The sequence below is a fragment of the Mobula birostris genome, chromosome 1 (assembly GCF_030028105.1).
Source record: "Mobula birostris isolate sMobBir1 chromosome 1, sMobBir1.hap1, whole genome shotgun sequence".
Classification (NCBI taxonomy): domain Eukaryota; kingdom Metazoa; phylum Chordata; class Chondrichthyes; order Myliobatiformes; family Myliobatidae; genus Mobula; species Mobula birostris.
In genome coordinates this window covers 24,658,168-24,683,780 of record NC_092370.1, presented here as the reverse complement: position 1 = coordinate 24,683,780, position 25,613 = coordinate 24,658,168, and the positions used below count along the sequence as shown (strand labels likewise).

Sequence of the window (25,613 nt, the reverse complement as noted above, 5' to 3'; positions counted from 1 at the left end):
GCGACACAAGGAACAAATCGCACAAACAACACAAAGCGAACAAGTAACACGCGGAACATTAAACATCAGACCGCAGAATCCCCAAAAGTGAGTCCACAGCCATGACCCTGCGAGGTGAATCCAGTCCCAAAGCTGATGGCCATGGCCACAGGCGCCGAGTTAGTCAGTTCGGCGCTGTGTTGATGGTTGCAGGCCACAGCCGCAAATCCAGTTCCACACCGAAGAGCCTTGATCAAATAGTGAGATGCATTCACTGCTGAGGACAATAAACGTCAAGCTGCAGTGGAAAGTGAGTCCACTGCCATGAACCGCCAAGGCGATTGAACCTATCAGTGTGGGGCCCAAGACGCCTGCATTTTCCACCGGCAGCAGCGAGAGGGAGGCCTCCCAAACGCAGACAGGTGGCACTGGACACTGGTTTGTTTTCCGCCTCGTCCTCGTTGATTTTAAACTTGGACGTTTTAATCGGCGCGGAGTAATGCAGCTAACCACAGGTTCGTGTTCCGCCATTAGGAATCACCTCAGCGTACACTCCCAGCAACGGCCGTAGCTGCAGTCCAGGCCGCATCCCCCAGGAGATCGCAGTTGGCCAAAAATACATTCTTAAAAAGAAAACCACAGGCTGCAGTTGATCGCACTACAGAAGAAGACGAAGTACATCTCAAGGAAGGAGCTGTCTGCAAGATGTTGCTGTTGGTCACTGGCGCCATCTTGCCGGTTTGTAACCTGCTTGGTTGCTATGCTGTGAACCATTGTCAACAATAATTTCCTCCACCTGGACTTCATCATAGATCACTAGAGACCTTTAGGCCAATCTAGTTTGTGCTGAACTGTTTTTTGACCTAGTCTCATCTACCTGCACCCGGATCACAGCCCTCCATATCCATGTACCTACCCAAACTTCTGTTCGATATTGCAACAGATCGCACATCAACCACTTCAGCTGGCAGCTCGAGCTCGTCACACACTCGCACCACCCTCTGCCATCCACAAATACAGTGCAGTTATCAGCCCAGCCCACTTCAACAGCACATCCCCAAAACTGTAACCTCCAATGCCAAGAATGAGAAAAGCACCAGGCGCTTGAGAACACCTCGTCATTGCCTCACCTCTAAGCTACACGCTGTCTTGACTTAGAGGTCCCGCGTGGGAGGTTAGTTAGGAAAATTCAGTCGCTAGGTATACATGGAGGGGTGGTAAATTGGATTAGACATTGGCTCGATGGAAGAAGCCAAAGAGTGGTAGTAGAGAATTGCTTCTCTGAGTGGAGGCCTGTGACTAGTGGTGTGCCACAGGGATCAGTGCTGGGTCCATTGTTATTTGTCATCTATATCAATGATCTGGATGATAATGTGGTAAATTGGATCAGCAAATTTGCTGATGATACAAAGATTGGAGGTGTAGTAGACAGTGAGGAAGGTTTTCAGAGCCTGCAGAGGGACTTGGACCAGCTGGAAAAATGAGCTGAAAAATGGCAGATGGAGTTTAATACAGACAAATGTGAGGTATTGCATGTTGGAAGGACAAACCAAGGTAGAACATACAGGGTTAATGGTAAGGCACTGAGGAGTGCAGTGGAACAGAGGGATCTGGGAATACAGATACAAAATTCCCTAAAAGTGGCGCCGCAGGTAGATAGGGTCGTAAAGAGAGCTTTTGGTACATTGGCCCTTATTAATCAAAGTATTGAGTATAAGAGCTGGAATGTTATGATGAGGTTGTATAAGGCATTGGTGAGGCCGAATCTGGAGTATTATTTTCAGTTTTGGTCACCAAATTACAGGAAGGATATAAATAAGGTCGAGAGAGTGCAGAGAAGGTTTACAAGGATGTTGCCGGGACTTGAGAAACTCAGTTACAGAGAAAGGTTGAATAGGTTAGGACTTTATTCCCTGGAGCGTAGAAGAATGAGGGGAGATTTGATAGAGGTATATAAAATTATGATGGGTATAGATAGAGTGAATGCAAGCAGGCTTTTTCCACTGAGGCAAGGGGAGAAAATAACCAGAGGACATGGGTTAAGGGTGAGGGGGGAAAAGTTTAAAGGGAACATTAGTGGGGGCTTCTTCACACAGAGAGTGGTGGGAGTATGGAATGAGCTGCCAGACGAGGTGGTAAATGCGGGTTCTTTTTTAACACTTAAGAATAAATTGGACAGATACATGGATGGGAGGTGTATGGAGGGATATGGTCCGTGTGCAGGTCAGTGGGACTAGGCAGAAAATGTTCGGCACAGCCAAGAAGGGCGAAAGGGCCTGTTCCTGTGCTGTAGTTTTTCTATGGTTTCTAGGAAAGAAAATCACTGAACAAAAACTTACTTGCAGCTGCATCATAGATGCATAGCCAGTGTATCAGTATGCACTTGTGGTTTTGTTAGATCAAAGATCTCAGTGATGAAGATGTTGTAAAAGTGCAGCATGCATAAACATTGCTGCTCTGAGAAGCATAGATGCGAGACTGGCTCTCTGTTAACCCAGAGTGGGCAAAGACAGATTGAACTTGAGAGATTCTGCAGATGCTGGAAACCCAAAGCAACACGTATAAAATGCTGGAGGAACTCAGCAGGTCAGGCAGCATCTGTGGAGAGGAATAACTGTTGATGTTTTGGGCCAAGACCCTTCACTGGGCTAAGGGGAAGAAGATGGAAAAGGTAGCTGTGGGGTGAGGAAAGAGTAAATGTTGGCAGGTGAAAGGTTTCAAAGTACAGTTAATATCAGAGAGTATGTATCCAATACACAGCCTGAAATTTGTCCTCTTCACAGACATCCACAAAACAAAGAAACTCCATAGAATATTAGAAACCTCAAAGCCCTGAAGCCCCCGTCCCTTCGCACAAGCAGCAGCAAATGCATTGATACCCCCCCCCACCTCCTCCACCATGCAAACAGACGCAGAAGCGCCCTAGAGCCAATGATCCCGAGTGCATCAACCACAGTCCACAGACCAGCACTTCGGTACCTCAGACAGGCACTGACAAGACTCCTGCAACAACAAGAGCGGAGATCGGCAACGTGTTTTCCCAATGTTACAAGCCCTCGCTTTTCCAAGCCCACCAGGCTGTCATTCTCCATCGAAAGAGAAATAGAGAGAGGGATTGCTTGGGGCCTTCCTCCGACAGCAGCCGGTGATTAGCAAACATACCGCCTGCTTTCTTGGTGTTCCAGTCTCAATGTTTCAGTCTCCCATGATGCTTCAGTCAGCGACATTGGCAAGGATGCATGTCACCCATGGGGCTGCTCCCTGATTTCTGACCTCCCAGCCCCAAGAGCAAACGCCTTCCACGCCATTCCTGGAGATAGTGAAGTGCTAGGCCGCATAGTCGGTCGGAAAACCCATTGTTTGCGAAGAACCGTAGTTTTCAATCACCTTGAAAAGAAAAGAAAAACAAAAGAGAAGAACAATGAACTGTTTCATGGATGATCTGGAAGACGTTACCTGGGTCTGTAAAATCCACCGGTACCTTCTGAAACCAGGTAAGCGGAAAGGTGAGGAAGGGGTGATGAAGTAAGAAGCTGGGGGGAGATAGGTGGAAAAGGTAGACATCTGAAGAAGAGGAAATCTTATGGAAGTGAAGAGTGGACCATGAGGGAAAGGGAAGGAGGCAGCAAAGGGAGGTGATTGGCAGGTGAGAAGGGGTGAGATTGGCGCCAGAATCAGCCTTTAACAGCAATGTGTGGGAGCAAGTACTGACAAATTTTGGGCTGTAGTGTTTGAAAATTTGACTGATGACAAATTTTGGGTGCTGACAACTATGGATGCTACTTGAACACAAAACATAGAACATTACAACACAGTACAGGCCCTTCGGCCCATGATGTTGTGCCAATATTCTAACATCGATTGAAACAGAGCATAGAAGGTATGTTATGTTGGACTAGATGTTAATACCCCTTATTTGCACTCCTGAGGCATGCTGCCTAGGCTCTGTGGGGTGGCCAAGTGGGTGGTAGATAACCTACAACACAATACAGGCCCTTCGGCCCATAAAGCTGTACCGAACATGTCCTTACCTGAGAAATTACCGATGGTTACTCATAGCCCTCTACCTTTCTGAGCTCCATATACCTGTCCAGGAGTCTCTTCAAAGACCCTAACGTACCTGCCTCCACCACCATCGCCGGCAGCCCACTCCACACACTCACCTCTCTACGTAAAAAACTTACCCCGATATCTCCTCTGTACCTACTTCCAAGCACCGTAAAACTGTGCCCTCTCGTGCTAGACATTTCAGCCCTGGGAGAAAGCCTCTGACTATCCTCGCAATCAATGCCTCTCATCATCTTATACACCTCTATCAGGTCACCTCTCATCCTCCGTCACTCCAAGGAAAAAAGGCCGAGTTCGCTCAACCTATTCTCATAAGGCATGCTCCCCAATCCAGGCAACATCCTTGTAAGTCTCCTCTGCACCCTTTCTATGGTTTCCACATCCTTCCTGTAGTGAGGTGACCAGAACTGAGCACAGTACTCCAAGTGGGGTCCGACCAGGGTCCTATATAGCTGCAACATTACCTCTCAGCTCCTAACCTCAATCCCACAATTGATGAAGGCCAATGCACCGTATGCTTTCTTAACCACAGAGTCAACCTGCACAACAGCCTTGAGTGTCCTATGGACTCGGACCCCAAGATCCCTCTGATCCTCTACACTACTAAGAGTCTTACCATTGATACTATATTCTGTCATCATATTTGACTTACCAAAATGAACCAACTCACAATTATCTGGGTTGAACTCTATCGGCCACTTCTCAGCCCAATTTTGCATCCTATCAATGTCCTGTTGTAATCTCTGACCACCCTCCACACTATCAACAACACCCCCAACCTTTGAGTCATCAGCAAATTTACTAACCCATCCCTCCACTTCTTCATCCAGGTCATCTATCAAAATCACGAAGAGTAGGGGTCCCAGAACAGATCCCTGAGGCACACCACTGGTCACTGACCTCCATGCAGGATATGACCCGTCTACAACCACTCTTTGCCTTCTGTGGGCAAGCCAGTTCTGGTTCCACAAAGCAATGTCCCCTTGGATCCCATGCCTCCTTATTTTCTCAATAAGCCTTGCATGGGGTACCTTATCAAATGCCTTGCTGAAATCCATATACACTACATCTACTGCCTGTCCTTCATCAATGTGTTTAGTCACATCCTTCCCTCCTATATAGCCCTCCGTTTCTCTGTCATCTATGAGCCTATCTAAGAGATTTTTAGATGTATCTGTCTCTACCACCACCTCAGCTGCACATTCCCTGCACCTGCCATTCTCTGTGTAAAATATATTTACCCCTGCCTCTGACACTGCCTCTATACTTTTCCACCAAACACCTTAAAATTAGGTCCCCTTGCACTATCCATTTAGAATTATAGAGTCATAGAACGCAACAGCACAGAACAGGCCTTTCACTCCATCTAGTCCGTGCTAAACTATTATGCTGCCTAGTCCCATTGACCTTCACCCAGACCATAGCCTCCATACACCTCCCATTCATATACAGTCTTGTAAATTTTCTCTGCATTCTTTCTATCTTTTTGGTATCTTTCCTGTAGGTAGGTGACCAGATCTGTATGCAGTACTCCAAATTAGGCCTCACTGATACCTTATGCAACTTCAACATAACATCCCAACCCCTGTACTCAGTAGTTAGAATTATGAAAGCCAACATGCCATAGGTTCTCTTTGCAACTCTATCCATCTGTGATGCCACTTCCAAGGAATTATGGATCTGTTCTCCAAGATCTCTCTGTTTCACTGCAGTCCTCAGTGCCTTACCACTCACCATGTAAATCCTACCCTGGTTCGTCCTCCCAAGATGCAACACCTCACACTCGTCTTCATTGAATTACATCTGCCATTTTTCAGCCTATTTTTTCAACTAGTCCAGATCTTGCTGCAAGTTTTAATAGCCTTCCTCACTGCCCACTACTCCCTGAGAAGAAGTCCCCGGCTACCCACTCTATCTATGCCTCTTATCATCTTGAACACGTTTATCAAATCTCCTTCATTCCAAAGAGAAAAGCCCTAGCTCACTCATTCAGCAAGTCTTATCCTCGTAAGACTGCTCTCCAAACCAGGCAGCGTCCTAGAAAATCTCCTCTGCAACTTCTCGAAAGCTTTCACATTCTTTCTACAAAGAGGCAACATTGAAGGTGAGGGGTGATAGGTTCAAGGGAGACATACAGTTGAAGTCAGAAGTTTACATTTAGGTTGAAGTCATTAAAACTCATTGTTGAACCACTCCACAGATTTCATATTAGCAAACTACAGTTTTGGCAAGACGTTGAGGACATCTACTTTGTTCATGACATGAATAATTTTTCCAACAATTGTTTACAGACAGATTATTTCACTTTTAATTGACTATATCACAATTCCAGTGGGTCAGAAGTTTACAAACAAAACCAAAAGAAATTAGCCAAGACCTCAAAAAAATTGTGGACCTCGACAAGTCTGGTTCATCCTTGGGAGCAATTTCCAAACGCCTGAAGGTACCACGTTCATCTGTACAAACAATAATACGCAAGTATAAACACCATGGGACCACGCAGCCGTCATACCGCTCAGGAAGGAGACACATTCTGTTTCCTAGAGATTAACGTACTTTGGCATGAAAAGTGAAAATCAAACCCAGAACAACAGCAAAGGACCTTGTGAAGATGCTGGAGGAAACAGGTGGACAAGTATCTATATCCACAGTAAAACGAGTCCTATATCGACATAACCTGAAAGGCTGCTCAGCAAGGAAGAAGCCACTGCTCCAAGACCGCCATTAAAAAGCCAGACTACAGTTTGCAAGTGCACATGGGGACAAAGATCTTACTTTTTGGAGAAATGTCCTCTGGTCTGATGAAACAAAAATTGAACTGTTTGGCAATAATGACCATCGTTATGTTTGGAGGAAAAAGGGTGAGGCTTGCAAGCCGAAGAACACCATCCCAACCGTGAAGCATGGGGGTGGCAGCATCATGTTGTGGAGGTGCTTTGCTGCAGAAGGGGCTGGTGCACTTTACAAAATAGATGGCATCATGAGGAAGGAAAATTATGTGGATATATTGAAGCAACACCTCAAGACATCAGCCAGGAAGTTAAAGCTCAGTCGCAAATTGGTCTTCCAAATAGACAATGACCCCAAGTATACCTCCAAAGTTGTGGCAAAATTGCTTAAGGACAATAAAGTCAAGGTATTGGAGTGGCCATCACAAAGCCCTGACCTCAATCCGATAGAAAATTTGTGGGCAGAACTGAAAAAGCGTGTGTGAGCAAGGAGGCCTACAAACCTGACTCAGTTACACCGGTTCTGTCTGGAGGAATGGAACAAAATTCCAACAACTTACTGCGAGAAGCTTGTGGAAGGCAACCCAAAATGTTTGACCCAAGTTTAACAATTTAAAGCCAATGCTACCGAATACTAACAAAGTGTGTGTAAACTTCTGACCCACAGGGAAAATGATGAAAGAAATAAAAGCTGAAATAAATCATTCTCTCTACTGTTATTCTGACATTTCACATTCTTAAAACAAAGTAGTGATCCTAACTGACCCAAGACAGGGAATGTTTTCTAGGATTAAGTGTCAGGAATTGTGAAAAGTTGAGTTTAAATGTATTTGGCTAAGGTGTATGTAAACTTCTGATTTCAACTGTAAGGGATAAGTTTCTTACTCAGAGACATTTGGATGGGCATATGATGGAAGGAAGATGGAGGGATATGGGCATTGTGTAGGTAGTAGGGATTAATGTTTGGGTGTTTCTGATCTGCTTTTTAGCTGTTTTGGCACAACATTGTGGGCGGAATGGCTTGTTTCTATGCTGTACTCTTCTTATGTTCTAAGTTCTAACCAGAACTGAACACATTGGGGGAGTTTCATGCTGTAAAAGTGCCAGTAAACATCTTGCTGGAAAATTAGGAGATGATTTTATCAATGGATGCTAAAAACACCTATAAATATGTCCAGAATTGCTCTGCTCCACATTAATGCCATTTTCAATAGCACACCATGATTTTTCAGCTGCATGAAGGAATTTGTAACCCGGAGGAATTGTTGGGTTGAGTCATTGGAATGAGGTTTAATTTTCAGTATTTAAAATATTTTAGGAAAAGTAATTTCTCTGCAAATAGTTGTAGGTAAATTGTGTTCAGTCTGTTGGGTCCATCTTTGCAATGGTTTCCCGTCTGCGTTAGTTATATTGCAGATATTCATCCGAGTTTGGTACTGCATCACTGCGTGGTACGGAACTGCACTGCGACAGACAGGAGGGCTCTGTAACGGGTAGTTAAAACTGCCCAATGCATCACCGGCGGCAGCCTACCTGCCATCAAGGACATACGGTATATGCAGAAAGGCGCTGGACAAAAAAGGCCCACAATATCATGAAGGATCCCACCCAGCCTTCTCATGGACTGTTTGCCCCGCTCCCATTAGGGAGGAGGTTATGCAGCATCCACACCAGGAGAACTAGACTTAAAACCTATTACTTCCCCCAAGCCGTCAGGCTGACCAACACTTCCACCCTTTAACCCAAGCCTCCACCATCCACATTAGCCAATCCTCTCCACGGTCACTCAGCATCCTTCATTCCCTCATACACTGCTTACATCCCACACCTCACAGTCCTATTGTGTTTCAATGGGCCCTCCTGCTACCTAGAAATGTTTCTTGCCGGGAATCACTTTATCATTTCCTGTCAGTCACCTTATGCACAGATGCTCCTGCACCTAGTGTCAAAGTTCAAAGTACATTTACCATCAAAGTATATATACATCATCTCCTAACAGGCGGCCACGAAACGAAGAAACCCAAAAGAACCCATTAAGTAAAGAAAACCATCAGGCACCCAATGTGCAGAGAAAAAAAACAAATTGTGCAAACAATAACTGCAAGCAAATAGCATTCGGAACTGAAGTCCACAGAGAGAGTCTGTCCGTGGACCCTTAGCTCAATGCAGAGCAGAGAGCTTGTCCCTCACTTCGGGCCCCGACACCCTGACCTTTTCGATCTGGTCCAGCACCTAATTCATCGTCCAAACGTCGGGTTCAGTTGCTTCAATCTCTGTGGCCTAGACCCCGCCACGTCAATTTGGCCTCTACCTGACCTTTCCAATTTTGCCCGATGCTTAAATCGATTGAACTTCAGGTCTTCCTTGCACTATGCAACAGGCCTCGCTTTGCTTCAGTTCTGCCCGATCAATTCCCTCCAAGTCCAAAGGGGAGTTACAGACCATTGCTTGTGATGATCATTTGCCAGAAAAAGAGTAATTAACGAAGCATTTAGTTGTTTTCTTTGTTTCTTTGGCTACTAGCCAGACATCACTGAGATTTACCAGTGCCATCATCTCCCTCCTCCTTCACTTTATGTATGTGAAATCAGTCTATGTATATATGCTAATATTATATACGACCATACTCAATAGCATTGTGTTTTATAGGTTTGCTTTTATATTTATATTTATTGTGTTTCTATGCTACATTGGTTTCCTTTACAGTTATGCTGAAGAACGACAATAAACAAACTTAAATCTTGAATCTTGAATCTTAATGTGCAATGATCTTGACTTGCAACACCTGCCAACTTCATGTCACTTTTTTCCCAGAGGAAATGCACTTGCATTAATTCCCCAAGCTTTGCATAGTTCTGTCCAAAATCACAAGTTATTATCAGAGAGCTCTTGCCTGGTGTTAAAATAAAATGGGAATTAACGGTTAAGAGTTCTCAACTGCTGGAAAGGACCATCTGGGAGCTGTTTAGATCGCTTTGCATTGCCTGGGGCTTAACTGGTGCTAAATCAGTGTGAGACCAACCCCTGGAGCTCATGCCTATACTTAATCGAGCTGACTCCACAGCCGAGTTACTGAGACGGTGCAAAGTTGAAAATGCTTCTCTCATTGACACAGGCTTGGTAATCCTTAGTTTGATTCATCTGACAACCCCCTTTTCTCGAGAGAGGGAGAGGTTGTGGATTTGAGTTGCAGACCAGGACAAGAAGTGAAACCCTGTTTATACTGAATTATTCTGGAGCTCAGCAGGGGGGCTGAGGGTTCTGCTTGCCTGTTATATGCCCATATCTGAGATTTTGCTGGTTTTAAATCAGTTACTTATAGGCGAGTCTACAGATGCTGGAAATCTTAAACAAGCACAGATTGTGTTGGTTGTTCACACAAATTACACATTTCACTGAATGTTTCAATATGCATGTGATAAATAAACAAATCTGAAAATTGGGACACTTAGATAATTCATTTTGAAGAATGGGCTTTACATAGCTTTTGCTTTGATGAAAAAGAGAGCTAGACTCGTGTTGGACTCGTTCACCCTTTTACTGGTTGCAAATTTAGCCAGCTCCATCATGGGCACTAGCTTCCCTACGTCTTCAAAAGTGGTGCCTCAAGCAAATGGCATCCATCATTAAGGACCCTCACCATTCGGAACATGCTCTCTTCTCATCGCTACCATCAGGGACGAGGTACAGGAGCCTGAAGACACACACTCAACGTTTTAGGAATTGCTTCTTCCCCTCCTGGCCTTCATGTGTGGTGGAACAGTTTGTACTGACAGGAGAGGGGGCAAAGGCAGGTTTCCGTCTCTTTAAAACCAGTCGCTTCAGGCAGATGGGGCTTGTCAGCCGTGGTTGGCAGCTCATCTTGGAGAAGGAAAACTCTGATCTTAAACCTCCATTGCCTTGCGGCTATACCCACTCATGGGGAAGGCTTAGGGAGTAAACCCTGAGGGAAAAATCCAGAGCTGCAGTCCCTAAGGCAGTCCTATGCTGAGTTCAACGCTGACTGGCGACTCCTGCGGTGCTGCTGGTCCCAAACTGTATCGGTCTCTGCCGTTCCATTGGGTTCATCAGATGCGTGGAGAGGGCAAGCTTACTACATGTCTAACAGCTTGCTCGCAATATTGTACTGCCCTGGCTTGTGTACAGTGGCATGCAAAAGTTTTGGCACCCCAGTCAACATTTCTGTTACTGTGAATAGCTAAGTGAGTAGAAGATGAACTGATCTCCAAAAGTCATAAAGTTAAAGATGAAACATTCTTTTCAACATTTTAAGCAAGATTAGTGTATTATTTTTGTTTTGTACAATTTTAGAGTGAAAAAAAGGAAAGGAGCACCATGCAAAAGTTTGGGCATCCCAAGAGGTTTGAACTCTCAGATAACTTTTACAAAGGTCTCAGACCTTAATTACCTTGTAAGGGCTATGGCTTGTTCACAGTCATCATTAGGAAAGGTCAAGTGATGCAAATTACAAAGCTTTATAAAAACCCTGACTCCTCAAACCTTGTCCCAACACTCAGCAGCCATGGCTCCTCTAAACAGCTGCCTAGCACTCTGAAAATTAAAATAAATGATGCCCACAAAGCAGGAGAAGGCTATAAGAAGACAGCAAAGTGTTTTCAGGTAGCCATTTCCTCAGTTCATAATGTAATTAAGAAATGGCAGTTAACAGGGACGGTGGAGGTCAAGTTGAGATCTGGAAGACCAAGAAAACTTTCTGAGAGAACTGCTCATAGGATTGCTAGAAAGGCAAATCAAAACCCTTGTTTGACTGCAAAAGACCTTCAGGAAGATTTAGCAGACTCTGGAGTGGTGGTGCACTGTCCTACTGTGCAGCGACACCTGCACAAATATGACCTTCATGGAAGAGTCATCAAAAGAAAACCTTTCCTGCGTCCTCACCACAAAATTCAGCATCAGAAGTTTGCAAAGGAACATCTAAACAAGCCTGGTGCATTTTGGAAACAAGTCCCGTGGACTGATGAAGTTAAAATAGAACATTTTGGCCAGAATGAGCAAAGGTATGTTTGGAGAAAAAAGGATGCAGAATTTCATGAAAAGAACACCTGTCCAACTGTTAAGCACGGGTGTGGATCGATCATGCTTTGGGCTTGTGTTGCAGCCAGTGGCACGGGGAACATGTACTGGTAGAGGGAAGAATGAATTCAATTAAACACCAGCAAATTCTGGCAGCAAACATCACACTGTCTGTAAAAAAGCTGAAGATGAAAAGAGGATGGCTTCTACAACAGGATAATGAACCTAAACACACCTCAAAATCCACAATGGGACTACCTCAAGAGGCGCAAGCTGAAGGTTTTGCCATTGCCCTCACAGTCCCCTGACCTAAATATCATCGAAAATCTGTGGATAGACCTCAAAAAAGCACTGCATGCAAGACGGCCCAAGAGTCTCACAGAACTAGAAGCCTTTTGCAAGGAAGAATGGGCATAAATCCCCCAAACAAGAATTGATAGACTCTTAGCTGGCTACAGAAAGCGTTTACAAGCTGTGATACTTTGCCAAAGGGGGTGTTGCTAAGTACTGCCATGCAGGGTGCCCAAACTTTTGCTTCGGGCCCTTTTCCTTTTTTGTTATTTTGAAACTGTAAAAGATGGATATAAAAAAGTGTTCTTGCTTAAAATATTAAAGAAATGTGTCATCTTTAACTTTATGCCTTTTGGAAATCAGTTCACCTTTTACTCAATTAGCCATTCACAGTAAACAGAAATTTTGACCAGGGGTGCCCAAACTGTTGCATGCCACTGTATCTAAACAGCTAGGATGCAACATCTATTGTCAACTCTGACCAACGGTGGCCACATATATTTCTCTTTGTAACTTATAGTATTTTTTTATGTATTGCTGCTGCAAAATAACATTTTCCATGACATATTCAGTGATAACAAGCCTGATTCTGTATTATTCAAGTCTGGGGCTCTCCTGATAGAAGATAATTGGACTTTAGTGCAAGCATCCCAGGGAAAAAAAATGACCAGAACAGCAATAATGTTACAGAATATTCTTTGGCTTGAGTCAGAATTTAAACTCAGCTTCCTGCTCCAGAACCATGAGGCAGAACTGCATCCCTACATGGAAGGGAAAAAGGAACAGTCTCCTTGAGTCATTTTCTTTGTTTTGAAGTCAACAATCATTTGAAATGAATTGGTACCTCAGGGATATATTTCTGCCAAAAATGTAACAATATCTCACAGCAGTTATAACACACTAGAAATACTCTTCACACAGCTGAGAGTTTCGCATATTATTCCTTCTGGTTCCTTTTAAGAAACAAAACAATTCAAAGCACCCTGCTGTTCGTTTTGATTAACTACAATAGACTATGAGCCGAGTAGCAGCCAGTCCATTCTTCGTGTGATTGTACAAGCTTGTTTGTTGTTCTTTGTCACTGCATCTTACATTGTTTATGCTATTCCCATGAACTGTCTCCTTTGCAGTGGCATTCATGGGAATCAACACAGAAACATTACACAGTAAAGGAACTCTTTATCTATCAAATCTATAAAAACCTGCAACAGAAAAACTGCTGTTAAAAAACCTTTGCATCATCCATCACAAGCGGGACCTCCCAGCGGCCAATCACTTTAATTCCCATTCCCATTCCTGCTTCGATATATCGATCCATGGCCTCCTCTTGTGCCAAGGTGAGGCCACACTCAGGGTGGAGGGGCAACACCATAAGTTTTGCCTGGGTACACTCCAGCCTGATGGCATGATTATTCATTTCTCCTTCCGGTGAACAAAATTTCCCCCATCCCCTCCTCTATTCCCCACTCTGACTTTTTACTTCTTCTCACCTGCCTATCGCTTCACCCTGTGTCCCCTCCTCCTTCCCTTTCTCCAATGGTTCGCTCTCCTCTCCTCTTGGATTCTTTCTTCTCCAGCCCTTGACCTTTCCCTCTCACATGGTTTCATCGATCACCTTCCAGCTAGCCTCTTTCCCCTCTCCCTACCTTTTAACTCAGACCTCTCCCCCCTTCCCTCTCTGTCCCGATGAAGGGTCTCGGCCCAAAATGTCAACTGTTTACTCTTTTCCATAGATTGCTGCCTGACCTGCTGAGCTCCTCCAGCGTTTTGTGTGTGTTGCTGTGGATTTTCAGGATCTGCAGATTTATTTCTTTTAATTAATGATTTCAATGCATTCCAACACTTCCAGCTTTTGCCATGTTCTTTATCACTGCTATTTATCACTAATGCTGTTGCTTCATATCAAGGTGTGCAGTGTGTGAATAAATTTTAAATCCTGTTTTGATTGAAGGCTTCTCTCATCTCTGGACTACTGCAAAAAAAATGGGTGAAGAATGATCTTCCTATTTTGGATGTTTTGGAAGGCTTACTTAAGATAAATCAATGACTCTTGGTAATTGTTATGCCAACAAGCTCTGTGATTGAACAGGAAGTAAATATAAAAACATTAGAAAATACCAAATAAGGAAAAAATTCCACTAAATTACTTCTTTAGATCACCCATAATCTGTGGTATCTACATCAATATAACATAGTGGGTTGCATGGACAGCTCAGATAACCCAGGAGTAGACACTAATGTTGCAGAAATATGAATTCAAGCCCCAAGTGGGAACTTGGGAAATAAAATCAAGTAAATTCTGGTTGTATTGGGAAAAAATGGTCATAAAACGACGAGAATTACTGAGAATGCATTTGGTTCAACTTCAGGGACACATGTGTGCTGCCCTTAGCTAATGTTTTGAATCAGTCAGTTTTAAAGATGCCGATACAGAGTCAGGACCTGAAATGCTGACCATCCCTTTCCCTCCACAGAGACTGTGCTCCTCCGGCAGTTTGTTTGTGCACTCCAGACTCCAGCCAGTGTATTCTCTTGTGTCTCCAATTCAAAGACAATGAGGAACAAACAATCAGTGTTGACCATTATTGGAATAAATAACTTTGGTCCACAGATCATAACTTACTTCTTAGATCAGTAACGCTTTTTTGTCTGTAGAAACCACATATCCATCAATCTACTAATGGAATAAACTTCTTCTAAAATGTATAAACTTCCATGTTCCCTTGATCATTTTGGCCTAAAAGTCTATTCCGTCACTAATTTTCCCTCTGGACTATTTTGCCCACATTCCCCTCAATACCCCTAGATTCCACCACCCTCTCAGGGGAATTTAGAATAGTCAACTAATGAAATTAATTGCACATATTGGAGATATAGGGGGAGAGTGTGCAGCTGGAGGACTATAGTATCATAAACATAGTCATTGTCATACTTTATTGATCCCGGGGGAAATTGGTTAACATAGCACAGGAGCAGAATTAGGTCATTCAGTCCATTGAGTCTGCTCTGCCATTCGATCATGACTGATTCATTATTCCTCTCAACCCTATTCTCCTGCCTTCTCTCTGTTACTTTTAACATTCTTACTAATCAAAATGGGTGGTGGGGTGGAGATCCATCTATACCAGAGGAGGTGTAAGGTGCTCCTTCTCCTCGCTAGCTTGCAGGTCACCCTTGGGCAAGGTGTAGCACCTGCTTCCCTCCCCAGTCAGGTCTCTTGAACCCATGGGAGCAGGTGGCAGGTGGTCGTGTGAGTGGCTGGTGCACATCGCAAGTCCTGCTGATGCAACCACTGATACCAGGCAGACAATCTCTGAAGAGTATTGATAATGGCTGGGGTCATCTTCTTTGTAAAGACACTGCCCAGAATAAGACAATGGCAAACCACTCCTGTAGAAAAATATGCCAAGAACAGTCACGGTCGTGGAAAGACCACGATCGTCATACAACACAGCACTAAAACAAACTGATCGAAAACTGATGGGCCTCCCATTTAAATATACCCAGTGAGTTTGCCTCCACAGGTGTCTGTGCCAATGAATTCCACAGATCCACCACCATCTGGTTAAAGAAATTTGACCCTCCACATATGCAAACTCCACAAAGGTAGGGCTGGAGGTCTGAGTTAAACAGTGTCATTAGACCTGGGTGCTTCCAGATCCACTACTGCACCACTATATTGACAACATTCCTTTGAAGCTTGTGAATGCTCTGGTTAAGAGTACTACAGTTACGCTGTAGACATTTCATTTTCGCAGCTTCTCCAAAACAGTGTGGCCTGCTGGTAGAATGCTTGGTTTCGGCTAACGACAGGGGTATATTGTTTATGAAGGGAGGCCTTCTCACCACGGAGTCTTGTGGCTGTTAGCAGAGCTGGCTAATGAGGCAAGTTTGCATATGAGCTTGTTGAGGGGGTTACACTTGTCATTGGGAAACATTGCTGCTCTTGTCTGGCACAAAGAGAAGTGAGTTAGTTTAATTCCTACAACACCTATGCTTCCAAAAGTGAGTAATTGGCATTGATTTTTTGACCTGTGACCCTGAAATCCATGCCAATGTCTACGCCCCTCTCATGCCCCCTCCTGCTTTCTCGTCTAAATTTATCATTAACCTTTTGTTCTTTGTTTCTGAGTCCTCCATTGGTTGGGTTTGACCATAGACGTTGTGTCCTGGTGCATCCCAGGATACACAAGCCCGGGATACACATGCAGTACAATATTGAGAGCAAGCTGTTGCCCATGTAGCAAGCTCCCCCTCTCCAAGTATCTGATGAATCCAAGGGAATGGCAGAAACCAATACAGTTTGTTGCCAGCAGCATTGCAGGAGTTTCAGTCAGCATTGAACTCAACATAGGACTGCCAGATTTTTCCCTTGGATTTTACTCCCGAAGCCTTTCCCATGAGTGAATATAGCTGCAAGGCAGCAGAAATTTGAGATCAGAGTTTACCTTCTCCTAGATGAATTGCTAAGTATGGCTGACAAGCCCCATCTGCCCAAAGCAACTAGTTTTAAGGTGTCAGTTACCCACTTTTGCCACTCTCCTGTCAGTAGAAACTGTTTCACCAAGCTTAGTAGCTAAGCCACATGTGAAGGCCCAGAGCTGGACTTGATTGTCAGAGGCTACTTGAGGCGCACGGCATTGGGAGCATTCAATAGGTAGTGGGAGCTTGTCCCCATTACCACCCGGCCAGCTATAACAACTTTAAGGAACTTTCCCATACTGACTAAGCAATTCACTTCAACCACTCTCTCTCACGGTGGTGTCTGAAAAGAGGATGCTGTCCAAGTTGCATGCCATCTTGGACAATGTCTCCCATCCATTACATAATGTACTGGTTGGGCACAGGAGTACATTCAGCCAGAGACTCATTCCACCGAGATGCAACACTGAGCGTCATAGGAAGTCATTCCTGCCTGTGGCCATCAAACTTTACAACTCCTCCCTTGGAGGGTCAGACACTCTGAGCCAATAGGCTGGTCCTGGACTTATTTCCATCTGGCATAATTTACATATTATTATTTAATTATTTATGGTTTTATATTGCTATATTTATACTCTATTCTTGGTTGGTGCAACTGTAATGAAACCCAATTTCCCTCGGGATCAATAAAGTATGTCTATCTATCTATCTATAACAAGTTTCACATTCGTTAGTACCCTTTGCATTCATTGTTAGGTTTGTTAGTGTCTGATCATGACCCATCACAATCCTACATTTCCCTGTAAACCTCCTCCAACTCTGTGACTCTGTCATTTAAAGATATGTCCTTGTGCAGAAAGTAACACCCTCCCCACCAACCACCAAAGCATTTCACACACATCTAATCAGAATTAAATAGACTCTGAGCCAATGATCTTCAAGAGGGACCAGAATATTGGTCAAAGAGGAGCTGGATGTTAAACAGGAGATTCAGGAGTTTTAAAAGGGTAATGTTAAACCACAAGGCCTAGGTGTTGAAGGTAAGGATGTCAAAGTTCGAACAAGAGAATTGGAGTGTGGAGGCTGATAGAGATGGATCATTGGGTAGAGCTCTGTAGAAGGATTTAAGCATTTTCCCATAATTGCAGACATCCCACCTCTCCTGGAAGTTTATAGCGGCTCCCTGACGACCGCAAACTATATACAATCCCGCCCGGAAATCAATTTTTTTGAAAGTGAGCAAGAGGGAGATGGAGGGTGGGGGGTGGGGGGGGGGGGGGGGGGGAGAGAGAGAGAGAGAGAGAGAGAGAGAGAGAGAGAGAGAGAGAGAGAGAGAGAGAGAGAGAGAGAGAGAGAGACAGACAGACAGACAGACAGACAGACAGAGGGAGCATTCTGATTGGTCTCTGTTTGTGCTAAGTAGACCTATCAGTTTTCTCTGAGGGCGGGCTTTACAGTCGACCTCTCTCTCTCTTTCATTGTCCATCAGGTCAGTTTAGTGTCCTGCAGCGCCATGGCAGAGTGTTCCAAAAAAAGAAAATATAAAACATACTTCACCCCAGACTACACTAAAGTGTACCCCTGCCTAATAGGGGTCAAAAATAATGACAGTGTTGCTCACTGCACTGTTTGCAACAGTGATTTTTCTATTGCCCATGGTGGGTTAAATGAATGTAAAGGACATATTGAGGTGAGTTTAACAGGTGTCATTCGTTCATTAGCATAGCTGATGTTCATAATCAAATGTCCTGCATACATACACCCATGGATGTCGACCGGGGGTGGGGGGGGGGAATATGGGGTTGTGGGGGGCAGGGGTGGTGGTGCTACCTCCCTGAAATGAGTTTTTGCAGGGTGGGATGTCTGTAATTGTAAACAAATGACCTTTTGTTATATACATATTTACTGATCTTTATAGCACCCTCCACCATCTATGAATTCGTCAATGACTCTAGTGTTGCTGGTAGTACCTCAGATGGTGACAAGGAGGCATGCAGGTGTGATTCTGACCAGTGGTGCTCCAGTAGCAACCTCATTCTCTACATCAGCAAGAATAAGGAAATGATTGTGAACTTCAGGAAGGGGAGGTTGGGAGAACACACAATGAGTCCTCATTGAGAGGTCAGCAGTGGAAAGAATGCATAGCATGTTATGGGGCATCAGCACCTCAGAGGACCTATCCTGGACCAAACACATTGATGCAATCACAAAGAAGGCATGCCAATGACTCTGTTAGGAGTTTGAGGAGATTTGGTATGTCACCAAAGATTGGTTCAATTTTCTATAGATTTACTGTGGAGGGCATTCTGACCGATTATGTAATGGTCTGGTACAGAGTCCGCAGTGCGCAGGATCACAAGGGGCTACGTAGGGTGTGGGCTTAGCCAGCTTCGTCACAGGCACAACTCTCCCACCACTGAGGATGTCATCGAGACAGTGCCTCAAGAAATGGCATCCATCACTCAGGACCCTCACCATTGGGACATGCCCTCTTCTCGTTAAAACTTCAAGGAGGAGGTACAGTAGGGCAAAGACCAACATTGAACAATTCAGAAGCAGTTTCTTCCCGTCTGCCACCAGATTTTTTAATGGTCTATGAACCCATAAATACAATCTCAATATTCCTTTCTTGCACAATTTATGTATTTTTGTAATTTATAGTAAGTTTTGTGTAACTTATAGTCATTTTTGTGTTATTTATAGTAATTTTTGTACTGTATTGCTGCCACTAAACAACACACAGTATTTTACATCATCTAAGTCAGTGATAATAAATCTGACCCTGATTATTTTATATTTATTTTGATAGCTTATTTACCTAATTGCCTCAATATTTTTAAATGGACAGAATTTTTGACCACCACACATGAAGTTCGCCACACAGCCAAACCCCACATCACAATTGAGTTTCCGAAGTGATGTTCAATCCGCTGATTGCAAAGAATTTAAAGGCCAAGCATTTGGAGGACAGACCATAATCAACAGAGCACTGATGATATCTCCTCGCACGGTGATGAAATGTTTGCAAATAAACTGCCAAGATCGGAGAACAACTCAACCCAACTGTTAACCACACAAGGTACACATTTTCCGAATTATTTCTAAGCACTTTCTCTTTGTTGGCTGGATACCTAACTTAATACATTAATACATATTGAGATATTAAACAAATTCTCTGCCTCACTGCAGATTAAAACTGATGATTGGGCCTTCAAGGTAGGCTTGATTTGACAGGACGAAGAGGAACAAGGTGATGCGTACATGAGATTGAGGATTTGTTTGCCACTTTGCTGGTTCAGTTGTCTTCAAAACATCACTGTGGCACTGTGGCACTGTCCCTCCAGGTTACGTCATTCTTTCACGCCGTAGAGATACTTTGGGAAAATAGGCAAAATGGGTGAAAAATGAGTGATGCTGGATCTTGTAGGATCATTTAAATTTATAGTGCAAAGAGGAGGACTATTTAGCCATTATACCTGTGACGGTTAAAAACTTGACCTTAGGTTAATCTCACTTCAAAGACCTTGGATGATAGGTCTGTAGGTTCCAATTTCCACTCTTCGTAAATGTGGACAAGTTTATTTCCTCCACTTTCAGGCAGCTCTAATTACATAATTATTTCTAACCTCACTACCCTCTTTTCCTTCTATCAATTAACTTAAAAATTAAGTCCAGAGTAATTAGAATCATAGACTCAGACTCTTCAGCCAACCTAGTCCATGCCAAACTGTTATCTCGCCTTGAGCCATTGACCCGCACCTAGCCCTTAGCCCTCCATATCCCTCCCATCCATGTACCTATCCAAATTTCTCTTACATGTTGAAATTGAACACGAATCTTCCACTTCTGCTGGCAGCTCGTTCCACACCTGCACCACACTCCGAGGGGAAGAAGATTCCCCTCAGATTCCCCTGAAATAATTCACTCTCAACTCTTAAATGATAACCTGTAGTGCTATTCTCATCCAATCTCAATGGAAAAAGCCTGCATGCATTTCCCCTATCTATACTCTTCATAGTTTGTCCTTCAATCTCTGCTGTGGGAACTAGCATCCTACCTCGGCCTCTCATATCATTGTATATTTCAGCCACATCTCCACTCAGTTTTCTTTTGTCCCAAGGAAATCAAGCTCATCTGTGCTCTCTGAAATTTTCTAACACCAGCAGCCTCTCCTACAGCATAGTAAACAGGATTATATACAGTTTCCTCCCCTTCCGTCACTATTCCCTTTCGATTCATTCAGCTTCTCTTCCCTCATCCTCATCCTCCTCTCTCAATAAACTCACCTGCACACACCATTTCATCTCAATTCATTCCCCTTCACCCCTCCTAGTTCCTTCCTCTTGCTTCAGTTCTCTACTCCCTTTGACAACCCCAGACACTCAGTTCTCTCCCCATTCACCCTACGCCCCTCCATCAGCTCCTACCCCGACAGTCACAATCCTCCCTTCACTTTCTCAGCAAAATCCACAGCACTCAGCTCCCTGCCCAGCACTAAATTCCCCTCTTGGCAACCCATCTATTCTGAGATTGGTGGACAATCACTCTAAGACTGGGCACTGCATAGCGTAATGGTTAGCATGATGCTATTACAGTTCAAAGTTCATAGAACATAGGACATAGAATAGTACAGCACAGTACAGGCCCTTCGGCCCACAATGTTGTGCCCACTCTTAAAACCTGCCTCCCATATAACCTCCACCTTAAATTCCTCCATATACCTGTCTAGTAGTCTCTTAAGTTTCACTGGTGTATCTGCCTCCACCACTGACTCAGGCAGTGCATTCCACGCACCAATCACTCTCTGAGTAAAAAATCCTCCTCTTATATCCCCCTTGAACTTCCCACCCCTTACCTTAAAGCCATTTCCTTTTGTATTGAGAACTGGTGCCCTGGGGAAGAGGCACTGGCTATCCACTCTATCTAAATATCTTGTATACCTCTATTATGTCTCCTCTCATCTTCCTTCTCTCCAAAGAGTAAAGCCCTAGCTCCCTTAACCTCTATTCGTAATCCATACTCTCTAAACCAGGCAGCATCCTGGTAAATCTCCTCTGTACCCTTTCCAATGCTTCCACATCCTTCCTATAGTGAGGTGACCAGAACTGGACACAGTACTCCAAGTGTGACCTAACCAGTGATTTATAGAGCTGCATCATTACATCACGACTCTTAAACTCTATCCTTCGATTTATGAAAGCTAACACCCCATAAGCTTTCTTAACAACCCTATCTACCTGTGAGGCAACTTTCAGGGATCTGTGGACATGTACCTCCAGATCCCTCTGCTCCTCCACACTACCAAGTATCCTGCCACTTACTTTGTACTCTGGCTTGGAGTTTATCCTTCCAAAGTGTACCACCTCACACGTCTCCGGGTTGAACTCCATTTGCCACTTTTCAGCCCACCTCTGCATCCTATCAATGTCTCTCTGCAATCTTCGACAATCCTCTACATTATCCACACCACCACCAAACTTTGTGTCGTCTGCAAACTTGCCAACCCACCCTTCTACCCCCACATCCAGGTTGTTAATAAAAATCACGAGAAGTAGAGGTCCCAGAAGGTTCAAGGTTCAAAGTAATTTTTTTTATTGAAGTACACATACGTCACCATATACAACCCTGAGACCTCTTTTCTTGTGCATATTCACAGTAAATACAGGAAACACAATAGAATTAATGAAGGACCACACCAGCAGAATGACCAAACAACCAATGTGTAAAAGGCAACAAGAAACTTGTGCAAATACAAAAAGAAAGGAAAAGAGAAATAATAAAAAAAGAAGCAATAAGTATCAAGAACATGAGATGAAGAGTCCTTGAAAGAGAGTCTATAGGTTGTGGGAACAGTTCAGGGATGGAGTTCCAGAGTTTGGAGTTCAATTCCAGCGCCAACTGTGATGAGTTTGTACGCTATCCCTGTGCACTGCATGGGTTTTCCCTAGGTGATCCAGTTTCCTCCCACAGTGCAGAGATGTACTGATTAGTAAGCTAATTGGTTATTGTAAATTGTCCTGTGACTAGACTAGCGTTAAATAGATGCGTTGCTGGTCGGTACAGCTCATTGGGCTGGAGAAGCTTGTTCTGCGCTGTATTGCTACGTGAATAAATGAATAAAGATCCCTTAATGCTCTGCACCTCTTCGTATCCAACAATTTATCATATGATCCTTGGTCTTGTTTCCCTTCACCTAATGTATTACCTCACACTTTCCTGATTTGAATTCCAGTTGCCTCTTCTATGTCAGCCTAACCAGTCTGCTTGCTGCTAAGAACTTTCTGCACACACAAATGCTGGAGGAACTCAGCAGGCCAGGCAGCATCTATGGAAAAGAGTACCATCAATTTTTCGGGCCTTTCCAGCATTTTGTGTGTGTTGCTTGGATTTCCGCAACTGCACATTTTCTCTTGTTTGTGATTTGATCACACACTGCCAGTTGGGACCCAATCATGTAAGATCAAATCATTTATATGTATCATTAAAAGAAAGATAGAACTAAACCAGATAAGATGATAGAAATGATTATTAATATTTCTCACCACATCTTTTCAAACCCAGAGGAACAAGTAACAACATTGCCTCTGCTTTCTTCATGAACACAACAAAAGTTGCAAACATTAATTAATGAGCAGACGGATTTTTATTTTAAGAGGTGCAATTTCCTAGCCATTTTATCTTTTAATTTCTCATTAATGAATTCGTTGCAGGCCTGTGGGATTGGGAAAGTCAATTCAGCGTTTTGTAGGATACCACCCTGTCACCTTACTTGATGTTAATTTTACATAAACATATGCAAGAATTTTAAGAAGCAGACTCCTGCTATCTGTTAGTTGCGGCAGCATGTTAAAACACATTTTACTACCACTTGGAATGACTTGGGTAAAGTTCAATCCAGGTATCACACAGATAATTAACAGATCTTGCCCTGTTTACACTGCAGGCTCACCAGGGTACACTGGGTTGTTGATAACGCTGTGGTGACGGACAGACACCAGCAGGATGATATCAAGCACAGCTGACTCTACCTTATTAGTAATCTATATCGCCGAGTAAAGGCGATGCCTTTTGGGACAGAGTCTAGAAATTATTGGCATTTCCGTGTCTGAAACCTGCTGGGCCGCACGGTAGTGTAGTGGTTAGCACAACTGCTTTACAACGCCAGCGGCTACCCGATCGGGGTCTGATTGCCGTCGTTGTCTGTATTGGAGTTCTGCCTGTGACCACCTCGGCTTCCTTCCACATTCCAAAGATATCCAGTTGGGGCCGGTGAGCTGTGGGCATGCTATGTTTTGGCGGGAAGCATGGCCACACTTGCCCCCACCACTATCCTCACTGACTGGATTTGATGCCAACTATGCACTTCACTGTACGTTTCGATGCACATGTGACAAACAGAGCTAACCATTAATTTTTAATCAATTGATTACTCTGTGGGTAGGGCACAAGTCTAATGCCTGCTACTGGTTTCACGCAGGCTCAGTGGAACTCACACCGGACCGACAACATTTTAAAGCACGTCTTAGGATATTTTGCAATGATTTCACTTTATATCATGTAAATGAAAGTTAAAATATGTAACTATTTTAGGAAGAATCACTGGAATATACAGTACATAGCTTATTTTCTGCTATTTAAGATATGCTAAAGATCTGTAGTGTACATTTCAGCCTTTACATAGGCTAGTACTGTGAGCCATAGCACATGCCCAGTATTTAGTACAAATGAACAGCAAATTGCTTAGTGGAGTCTTTCAAACTAACAGGGATGTTGGCTATGAGAACTGGGAACTCTTCACCCTCCATAACCTGTTAGAGACTAATGAATTTCAAGGCAAATGTCCATTTAGGGCAGTCACTGACTAACTCCTCCACTGAGAACTCAGTGAAGAGGACCCTATGAGATGTCTGTGCTTGAGTAAGGATGACCTCACCCATACCTACCACTTAGAGCAGCCACAGCCAGCCTCATGCAGAGCAAGGTCCGTGACTGCCAAATTGCTAGCTATAAATTGCAGATTCATAAACGTAAAGGAATTCTGCAGATGCAGGAAATCCAGAGCAATGCCCACGAAGTGCTGGAGGAACTCAGCAGGTCAGGCAGCGTCTATGAGAGGAATCCAAGCTCATGAACTCCACGATGGAGTGGGAACTATTTGCAACATCTTACAACTTGCAGTTCCCTGGGTCATTGAAGAGCTCTTTTTAGATCATGAGAACACTCAGTCCTCTTTTATTGTCATTTAGAAATGCATACATGCATTAAGAAATGATACAATGTTTCTCCGGAGTGATATCACAGAAAACAGGACAAACCAAAGACTAACACTGACAGAACCACATAATTATAACATATAGTTACAGCAGTGCAAAGCAATACCATGATTTGATGAAGAACAAACCATGGGCACGGTAAATAAAGTCTCAAAAGTCCCCGAGTCGATTGATTCCCGAGTCCCCGATAGTGGCGGCAAAAGGGAGAAACTCCCTGCCATAAACCTCCAGGCACTGTCAACTTGTCGATACCTTGGAAGCAGCCGACCACAGCCGACGCTGAGTCCATCCGTCCGAAAGCTTTGAGCTTCCGACCAGCCTCTCCGATACAGCCTCCCGAGCGCCATCCTCTGCCGAGCGCCTTCAATCTTGCCCCGGCCGCTGAAACATGCAGTGCCGAGGATTTTGGGGCCTTCTGCTCTGGAGATTCCAGTTACCACACAGTAGCAGCGGCAGCGAAGCAGGCATTTCAGAAGTTTTCCAGATGTTCCTCCGCACTCTCACGTCTGTCTCCATCAAATCAGGATTGTGTACGGCAACCTACTTGACAAATAACAGACATCATCACCGAAGTGGCTGCGTGTGCTGCCGTCGCGCCGCCATCTTCTCCTCCTCCTCCTTTCAAGGAGAGAATGGACAAACTTCTTACTGACAGCAGCTGGAATCGAACCCGTTCTTATAGCCGACACCATAGAGAGTTGCGCTAACCACTAAGTTACTTCCTATTCCATATGCTACCGTGCTGCCTTATAACCATGGCAAGTAAGGTTTTACAAACACATAATGCATATAGAATTTAACTACATTCATAAAGCCC

At 44.0% G+C, this 25,613-nt stretch overlaps 1 long non-coding RNA gene across 2 annotated transcripts in view; it reads right to left on the bottom strand.

The window, feature by feature from the left end:
• Positions 1-3,239: 3,239 nt before the first annotated feature.
• LOC140194107 (uncharacterized) overlaps positions 3,240-25,613 on the bottom strand; it is a 130,414-nt gene continuing 108,040 nt past the window's right edge. Inside the window, exon 4 of one of the 2 annotated variants that reach the window (XR_011885046.1) lies at positions 3,240-3,366. This is a non-coding gene — a long non-coding RNA (uncharacterized lncRNA). Of the gene's footprint in view, positions 3,367-24,818; positions 25,337-25,613 lie in introns of those variants that run through there. The other variant, XR_011885037.1, reaches the window with a different exon arrangement.